The following is an 8,529-nucleotide window of genomic DNA, read 5'->3' as shown; positions in this document are numbered from 1 at the left end:
AGGGCAGGTGACGGAAGTGTGCGTAGGGGAACATTTTGGTTCCAGTGATCATAATGTCATTAGTTTCAGCTTGATCATGGATAAAGATAGATCTGGTCCTTAGGTTGAAGTTCTAAACTGGAAAAAGGCCAAATTTGAAGAAATGAGAAAAAATCTAAAAAACGTAGATTGCGGCAGGTTGTCCTCTGGCAAGGATGTGATTTGTAACTGTGAGGCTTTTGAAGGGGAAATTTTGAGAGTGCAGGGTTTATATATTCCTGTCAGGGTTAAAGGCAAAATGAATCAGAATAAGGAACCTTGGTTCTCGAGGGATATTGGAACTCTGATAAAGAAGAGAGAGAGATGTATAACATGAAAAGGCAACAGGGAGGAAATAAGATGCTTGAGCGTATAAAAAGAGTAAGACAATACTTAAGAAAGAAATCAGGAGGGCTAAAAGAAGACATGAGGTTGCTTTGGCAGTCAGAGTGAAGGATAATCCTAAGAGCTTCTACAGGTATGTTAAGAGCAAAAGGATAGTAAGGGATAAAATTGGTCCACTTGAAGATCAGAGTGGTTGGCTATATATGGAACTAAAAGAAGTGGTAGATATATTAAAGGTTTTTTTTTGCATCTGTATTTACTGAGGAAAATGGAATGGAGTCTATGGAAACAAGGCAAAGAAGTAGGGAGGTCATGGAACTTATACAGAATAAAGAGGAGGAGGTGCTTGCTGTCTTGAGGCAAATCAGAGTAGATAAATCCCCAGGACCTGACAGGGTATTCCCTCGGACCTTGAAGGAGACTAGTATTGAAATTTCTGGGGCCCTGGCAGAAATATTTAAAATGTTGATATCCACGGGTCAGGTGGCGGAGGATTGGAGGATAGCTCATATAGTTCCGTTGTTTAAATAAGGCTCAAAAGGTAAGCCGGGAAGTTATAGGCCGGTAAGTTCGACATCAGTAGTAGGTACATTATTGGAAGGAATACTAAGAGATAGGATTTACAAGTATTTGGATAGACAGGGACTTATTCAAAAAAGTCAGCATGGCATTGTGCGTGTTAGGTCGGTTTAACCAATCTATTAGAGTTTATCGAGGAAGTTACCAGGAAAGTGGATGAAGAGAAGGCAGTGGATGTTGTATACATGGACTTCAGTAAGGCCTTTGACAAGGTCCCGCATGGGAGGTTAGTTAGGAAGATTCAGTCGCTAGGTATACATGGTGAGGTAGTATATTGGATTAGACATTGGCTCAATTGAAGAAGCCAGAGATTGGTAGTGGGGGATTGCTACTCTGAGTGGAGGCCTGTGACTAGTGGTGTGTCACAGGGATCAGTGCTGGTTCCATTGTTATTTGTCATCTATATCAATCATCTGAATGATAATGTGGCAAATTGGATTAACAAATTTGCTGATGATAGAAGATTGGAGATGTAGTGGACAGTGAGGAAGGTTTTCAAAGCTTGCAGAGGGATTTGGACCAGTTGGAGAAATGGACAGAAAAATGGCAGATGGAGTTTAATGCGGACAATATGAGTTATTGCACTTCGGAAGGCCAAACCAAGGTAGAACTTACAAGGTAAATGGTGGGACACTGAGGAGTGCAGTAGAACAGAGGGATCTGGGAGCACAGACACATAATTCCCTAAAAGTGGCGTCACAGGTAGATAGGGTCGTAAAGAGAGCTTTTGGTACATTGGCCTTTATAAACCTAAGTATTAAGTATAAGTGTTGCAATGTAATGGTGAGGTTGTATAAGACATTAGTGAGACCGAATTTGGAGTATTGTGTGCAGTTCTTGTCACCTAATCACAGGAAGGATATTAATAAGGTTGAAAGAGTGCAGAGAGGGTTTACAAGGATGTTACCGGGACTTGAGAAACTGAGTTACAGATAAAGGTTGAATAGATTAGTACCTTATTCCCTGGAGCGTAGGAGAATGAGCGGTGATTTGATAGAGGTGTATAAAATTCTGATGGGTGAAGACAGAGCGAATGCAAGCAGGTTGTTTCCACTGAGGCTAGGGGAGAGAAATAAAACAGAGGTCATGGGTTAAGGGAGAAGGGGGAAAAGTTTAAAGGGAACATGGCGAGGGGCTTCTTCACGCAGAGAGTGGTGGGAGTGTGGAATGAGCTACCAGATGAAGTGGTGAATGCGGGCTCACTTTAAACTTTTAAGGAAAACTTGGACAGGTACATGGATGAGAGGGGCTTGGAGGGATATGGCCCAGGTGCAGGTCAGTGGGACGAGGCAGAAAATGGTTTGGCACAGCCAAGAAGGGCCAAAAGGCCTGTTTTTGTGCTGTAATGTTCTATGTGTCTAACTTGGTCATTCAACCAATGTGCAAAGAAAGATACGTCGGACCGGGAATGGGGATAGAATTGGAAACGTTTGGCTACTGGAATATTTTGTCGTTGGAGCTGAGCTGCTCAACGACGCGTTCATTAATTAGAAGAAAGGTCCCGGCTGGAGCGACGACTGTCCATATATTTCCACAGATGCTGCCTGAACTGTTGACTTCCTCCAGCATTTTGTGTCTGTGCTGCAATTCATTTGATGAACGGTTTGGTGCGTTGGCTATCTTCGTAAGTCTGAATGCGATATTAGTTTAAGGTCCTTCACTATATTACAGGGACATACAAACAACTTAATCTGTTTTATATAATACAATTGTAAGATCTATCACCAAAAAAAAATCTCAGAGTGAAACAGATCAGACAATGACAATACAGCATTGGTCTATGACGTCCAAGTCCATATAGCCAGGGAATGACATGATCCACAATAACAATCATGAAACCAAGAGGTGAGTTTGAGCGATTTTTGCAACAACATTCACCGACGTAAAATCATCTTTGAGATTCTGCAATTTCGTGTCAAGTTATCCATACCTCATCTCAACTGGGATTTTACTTGAATTACATCATGATTATTTTTACCCCAGCTGTTGGAAGACACGTCAGCCTTGCGTAGTATTGAATATTCAGTGTTCTGGAGCGAGTATAAATGAATGACCGTGGAGATTCATCAGCTCAGAGTTTCTTCAGCGAGATCCCGGGCAGCTGGAAGACAGGCGGAATCTCACACAGCATGCTTAAAACATTTTACCGTGTGAGAAAGATATACTTCTTGATCATTGCCGTTATTGGTGTTCCTGGTAAGAACAGAGGCGAACTAACATTTGCTGTTCTGTATGCGCGGTCTTGGGATTCGGTAAGTTACCGACAGCGTTGTGATGCCGGTATATCAGTGAGTACGGTGCAGACATTGTGACAAAACTGTGTATTCGTTCCGAAGATCCGTTGCAGTTTAATCCGTGACCCCGACTGAAAATAAAACCGGCAGTTGAACAAGCTGCAGAGCGGAAGCTAGGAATAGATAGATACATTTTGCGGATTCATGACAGACAATTGTGATTTATCAATGCAAAGCCTCTGTCAAAGTAAACTCCGATAATCCACGCGCCCAGCACCCTATTCGGCTACTTGGTGATTTGTATTCCGTATCAATAGCGTAACATGCTTTACAGTCAGATTTATCGCATTACGCTGTGCTTCAAGTTTGACTGGATCGCGGAAGCTGATCGCCGGTGAAATTCAGGGGAGAACATTGGGCACCCTTTGTGAGTTAGACTCCGAACTATTGTGGGATTCCAAAATTTTTTAAAAAATGTTCTGTGTGCGTTTTAGTGCACCAGGGTTTGTTTCCATGTACTACGATACGTGTGGTGAAGAAGGTATTAAGACCCAATCCAGCAGTGTCTGTTGGAGGTCAGACGGGATAAGGTACATGCGATGCTCCGCTCTGGAACAACAAGCATCGCAGCATTTAGAATAATGCTGCAGTAATTTTGGAGTAACCTCTAAAAGAGGCAAATATTTTGGAAACGGTACATTAGCTTTCCTTTGATAATACGGATGGTTCAAGCACTAACGTTCAAAGTACAGGCAAAATCGTTAAAATCGATAAATAGAACTTCCTGTTTGCAATCGACCACGGTCAAGCGTAGTTGCAGAATTTTGAAGAGTCGAACCAAGAGTGGTCCCAGTACGTGGATTGCGAACGGGAGACAGAAGCGGAGGGCGCGGGGCTTCGCTGCATGGGGCGTTTCCAGAACGTAAGTGATGGAAGCGCAGCAAACATCGTCGCCGAGAAATCGCCGAGGTATCCAAGCTTCATAGTTGTCAAAAACATAATGGTTGGAGATTTTTAATGATTTCTGCAAACCAAAGAGCGTTCCCCTATTCGTTGAAAATGTCTGCTTCCCAAACCCTGCTCCTGTTCCAGGACCGAGTAGTATTTCCATTCACCCAGCATGTAATTGTACGAGGCATCTGCGAGTCCCGATTTACACCTGTTAAAGTCCAGAAATGCGTTGTCTGCAAACTTCGATTAACAGTAATTCACTATTTTTTTTGTTGTTTCTCCAGTGAATTTAGTGGCGATGGTGATCCTGTCCCGCGGGAAGTGCGGCCTCTCCACCTGCACTACTCGCTACCTGGTGGCCATGGCAACGGCGGATCTACTGACCATCGTGTTTCAGGCTATACTGCGGGTCTTCAATTATTACTTGCCCGGGACGTTTCTGGACATAATCACCATATGCAGTGTGAACTATGTCCCGTTAAGGGCTGCCACTGATTGTTCTGTCTGGTTCACCGTCACCTTTACGTTTGATCGGTTTGTCGCCATTTGTTGCCAAAAGTTGAGAGCAAAATATTGCACCGGGAGAACTGCGGCTGTAGTTCTGACAACAACCGGCGTTCTTTTCTGTTTTAAAAATGTGCCCTACTTCTTTATGTATCGACCAATGAAAGTAATTGACAATATACCTTGGGGCTGCATTCGCAAATCAAGCTACTATACGGATCCCGGGTGGGTGGGATACAGCTGGCTTTCTACCGTTCTAGCACCATTACTCCCGTTCATGTTAATACTCCTGTTGAACGCTCTGACAGTCAGACACATTTTAGTGACCAGTCGCGTCCGTAAGGGGCTGAGGGGTCAAAACAGGGCAGAGAACCGCAGAGACCCGGAGATGGAGAGCAGGAGGAGGTCTGTGATCTTACTCCTCACCATCTCCGGAAGCTTCATCATCCTGTGGTCGGTAAAAGTTGCCGAATTCCTTTATTACACCATTGCTGGATTGAATCAGAATGATTACAACGACTCGGAATACATATTTCAACAAACCGGATACATGCTGATGGTATTAAGTTGCTGCACAAACACGTTTATTTATGGGGTAACTCAGTCCAAGTTCAGAGAGCAGTTCATCAGCGCAGCGAAATATCCGCTCACATCAATTATTCAACTAATTAACAAACAAGCTATCTAAGTTCTTCTCAGAGACTGGGGCAGTTTCTGTTTCCCATCTCGACACGACAGAACTGAGGGGCATCGGAGAACGAGGCAGCTGCGAGAGTGGTTGGGAGCCCGAGCGAGACCCAGATCCGGAACAGGCTCTTCGGCAACTGCAGCCGGCGGCTTCCACCTCCCACCGGTCATTAAACTCAAACCACATTCTGTTTGTATTTCCACCTCCCACCGTTCATTAAACTCAAACCACCTTCTGTTTGTATTTCCACCTCCCACCGGTCATTAAACTCAAACCACCTTCTGTTTGTATTTCCACCTCCCACCGGTCATTAAACTCAAACCACCTTCTGTTTGTATTTCCACCCCTCACTGGTCATTAAACTCAAACCACCTTCTGTTTGTATTTCCACCTCCCACCGGTCATTAAACTCAAACCACCTTCTGTTTGGATTTCCACCCCTCACTGGTCATTAAACTCAAACCACCTTCTGTTTGTATTTCCACCTCCCACCGGTCATTAAACTCAAACCACCTTCTGTTTGTATTTCCACCTCCCACCGGTCATTAAACTCAAACCAACTTCTGTTTGTATTTCCACCTCCCACCGGTCATTAAACTCAAACCACCTTCTGTTTGTATTTCCACCTCCCACCAGTCATTAAACTCAAACCACCTTCTGTTTGTATGTTTCACCACATTCCCGCTGCCGTTACCGTCACACGTCTATCGATAACAAATCCCGCCCTCCAGTGTCAATGCTCACCGGTCAAGTGATCGGCATATCCGTTGCTTCTCGCTGACGGTGAGGAAATGGAGCACCGAGCGGAAACACTGCCGGCACAAGGAGAACGGGCGGAATTCACACTGAGCGCACCGGAGACCAGCTCGGGACCGCTCATTGCTCGCAGTGAGTAGACAACACCGCAGTGAGATTTAACTGTTCGCATCCAACATCGGATCGGTACGTCCGTCAACACACTTTGAGCAGACAACATCCAGACTGTTTACAGATATTCAAACTTCAACTTTCGTGTTCACCTGTATCCAGTGAGTTTGTATCAATTTCCTGATGTGTTCACCTGCACAGAGAGTGTCTGCAGAAGGTCCGATTATCATTAAAGTTGACTTATATTACTTTGTGAGAAAAACACGTTTCCTCCTCATTTCCCTGGATGTTTGGCGGGGACGGCAGAGTTATAGGCATCCGTTAGTCTCGTGAGACAATGGATTTGCGCTTTTGAAAGGTTTCCAGGGCGCAGACGTGGGCAGGATTGTACGGAAGACCGGCAGTTGCCCAAGCTGAAAGTCTCCGCTCTCCACACCACTGATGTTGTCCAAGGGAAGGGCAAGGGGCCGATACAGCTTGGCACCGGTGACGTGTGGTTAAGCGCCTTGCTCAAAGACACAAAACGCTGCCTCAACTGAGGCTCGAACTAGTGAGTTTCAGATCAGTAGACCAAGGCCTGAACCACCTGACCACGCGCCTACACGGGTGGGAGAGTAACAAAAACCTGTAATGAATTCAACTGAGGCTCGAACTAGTGAGTTTCAGATCAGTAGACCAAGGCCTGAACCACCTGACCACGCGCCTACACGGGTGGGAGAGTAACAAAAACCTGTAATGAATTCAACTGAGGCTCGAACTAGTGAGTTTCAGATCAGTAGACCAAGGCCTGAACCACCTGACCACGCGCCTACACGGGTGGGAGAGTAACAAAAACCTGTAATCAATTCAACTGAGGCTCGAACTAGTGAGTTTCAGATCAGTAGACCAAGGCCGTAACCACCTGACCACGCGCCTACACGGGTGGGAGAGTAACAAAAACCTGTAATCAATTCTCAGTTGCCAAAAGCTTTCCGTCTATTCGAGCGGTGTTCAGTGCTGTGGTGTTTTTGGACAATTACATAAATATTGTTGTGTCAGCTTAATTGTTTAATATTATTGTGTAGTGACTTTAAGGTGGAAACAGTTGCAGATATTACTGTCGGTACAATATATACACTGTTCATACCATCGTCTATCCATTTTCTCCTTGAAGTCAGAATATTTCTACTGTTTTCACTTCTGGATTTCAGAATATTGTGCATGTTTGGAATCGGTCCATGAAGGAAGTTGTTCTTGCTGGTGTATCCTGTAATATTCTATCGGGAAGGTTATTATGGATATGTAATAATAGATCGGTCCTCGTATCAATATGTACTCCGTCTCTCAGACTGAATGAGGATTGTATTGATAGTAATGGACCGTATCCTTCATGAGTTTGTGTTTCAAAGCAAGTTTTTGGTGAATGATGCTTGCCACTTGGTTCTGCCTGTGTGAGTAATCGGATTGAACTAAACTGTTGCAAGATCCCTGAATGTGTTGGATAGTTTCTGGATTCTCCTGGCATTTTCTCCTTTTGTCATCTTGCTGGTCTATAACTGTGTAATTTTTTTTTTTAAAGTTAGCACTGATCCTACATTGCCGCAGAGGGAATGGAAACTCCACTCACACCCTGTTTTTGAATGTGTGCAACTCGCTCACATTCCTCTTCCCTCCCCTCTCCACAGTGCTCTCGACTATTTCGTTTCTCCCTTCCATCCTACCCCTCAGCATTCTCTCAGCCCACTCCAACCTCTCAGCACACCCTCCTATCTCTCAGCTTCGTTCCTCCATCCTCTCTTATTCTCCTCTCCCTGATGTCCTCCTCCTACCCCTGTCTCACTCTTCTCAAACCCATTTTCCCTTACTCTCACTTCCCATGCCCCCTTTCAGCCTACAACCCTCCACAATTCGGTTCAATTCAATTTAAATTTAATTGTCATTTATCCATATATGAACACTCATGAATACAGACAGACAAGACAGCGTTACTACGGGGTCAAGGTGCGAAGACACGGCACCAACACTCACACACAGTGAGCACACACAAGATCATGATGACTTAATAACTGTCCCGGCACCCACCTTCCCAATCCACCCCCTCCCCCACTCCAGTGACGCCGTGACTTCATGCATACGTCATCACACCCACACAGAACATCAGTAAAAATACAACAACGCAGGACATATATAGTTTAACACTTGACATCCCAGCCAAACCGATATCATCTCTTGATGGTCCCCGATCACCTGCTAGGCGACACCGCGGCTTTGTGGCGCAGTTTCCCTCCCGACCACCGACTCCGACAATGTCCAAAGAGTGAAACTGTGAACCGGAAGTTTGAGAAATCGATGATCGTACCCAAC

Source organism: Hemitrygon akajei, unplaced genomic scaffold (genome assembly GCF_048418815.1).
Source record: "Hemitrygon akajei unplaced genomic scaffold, sHemAka1.3 Scf000096, whole genome shotgun sequence".
In the NCBI taxonomy this organism is placed as follows: domain Eukaryota; kingdom Metazoa; phylum Chordata; class Chondrichthyes; order Myliobatiformes; family Dasyatidae; genus Hemitrygon; species Hemitrygon akajei.
The sequence above is the reverse complement of the archived record's forward strand: the minus strand, read 5'-3'. Positions refer to the sequence as shown.